We start from the raw sequence: 1,571 nt of genomic DNA, 5'->3' as shown, positions 1-1,571 counted from the left end.
AGAAAGATATTGACTCTAACACCATCATAACTGGGGACTTTAATGCCCCACTCACAACCCGACACAGATCATTAGGACAAAAAAATCAGCAAGGAGATTCAGAACCTCGATGTATCTCTGGACCAAAAGGACTTAAAGGTACCTACAGAACACTCCATCCAAAGACCACAGAATACAGATTCTACTCATCAAAGATGGAACGTATTCTAAGATTGACCTCATAATTGGCCATAAATCAAGCATAAGCAAATTTAAAAGTACCAAAATTCTACCATGCACCTTCTCGGACCACAGTGGAATAAAAATAAACATTAACACCACCAAGGTCCCCCCACAACCCACAAAGACATGGACACTAAACAGCGTGATGCTAAACAATTCCTGGGTCAATGATGAAATCAAAACAGAGATCAAAAAATACCTGGAAACAAATGTAAATGAAGAAACATCTTACCAAAATCTCTGGGACACCTTAAAAGCTGTAGTAAGAGGGGAATTTATATCCCTACAAACACACATGAAGAAAATGGAAGGAACACAAATTAACAGCCTAACAAGCCACCTAAGGAAGCTGGAAAGGCAAGACCACAAAAACCCTAATTTCAGCAGAAGAATCTAGATCACCAAAACAAAAGCCCAAATCCAGGACATGGAAGACCACAATATAATACAAAAAATCAATGAAACAAAAAGGTGGTTCTTTGAAGGATAAACAAGATCGATGGTCCCCTAGCTAGACTGGCCAAGACCAAGAAAAAAAGAGAAAAAAACCCAAATAAGCACAATCAGAAACACAAAAGATGAAGTCACATCTGACCCTGAAGAAATACAAAAGATCATTAGAGTCTACTATGTACATTTGTATGGAAACAAACTTGAAAACCTTAAGGAAATGGAGGACTTTCTAACATCACACAACCTACCTAGGTTGGAACAAGAAGAAATTGAGACCCTAAACAGACCAATAACAATCAAGGAAATCGACTACATAATAAGAAAACTACCTACAAAAAAAAGGCCTGGTCCAGATGGCTTTCCAGCAGAATTCTACAAGACATTTAAGGAGAAGCTGATACCAATCCTACTGAAGGTATTCCAGGTGATTGAAAAAGATGGAACTCTCCCCAAATCATTTTACGAAGCCAACATCACATTGATACCCAAGCCAGGTAAAGATCCAACAAAGAAAGAGAACTACAGGCCAATATCTTTGATGAACATAGATGCTAAAATTCTCAACAAGATCCTGGCAAATTGGATTCAACAATACATCTCAAAAATCATCCATCATGACCAAGTAGGCCTCATACCTGGGATGCAAGGCTGGTTCAACATTCGTAAAATCATAAATGTAATTCAATACATCAACAGACGTCAAAACAAAAACCAAACGATTATATCCTTAGATGCAGAAAAATCTTTTGATAAAATCTAGTACCCCTTCTTGATAAAAACCCTCGAACATTGAGGCATATGGGGAATATACCTCAAAATAGTAAAAGTCATCTACGAGAAACCCACAGCCAGCATATTCCTAAATGGACAAAAATTGGAACCATTTCCCCTGAAAA

Source organism: Carlito syrichta, unplaced genomic scaffold (genome assembly GCF_000164805.1).
Source record: "Carlito syrichta isolate Samal-C Ts95f unplaced genomic scaffold, Tarsius_syrichta-2.0.1 Scaffold314393, whole genome shotgun sequence".
Classification (NCBI taxonomy): Eukaryota; Metazoa; Chordata; class Mammalia; order Primates; family Tarsiidae; genus Carlito; species Carlito syrichta.
This window is presented reverse-complemented; position numbering follows the sequence as displayed.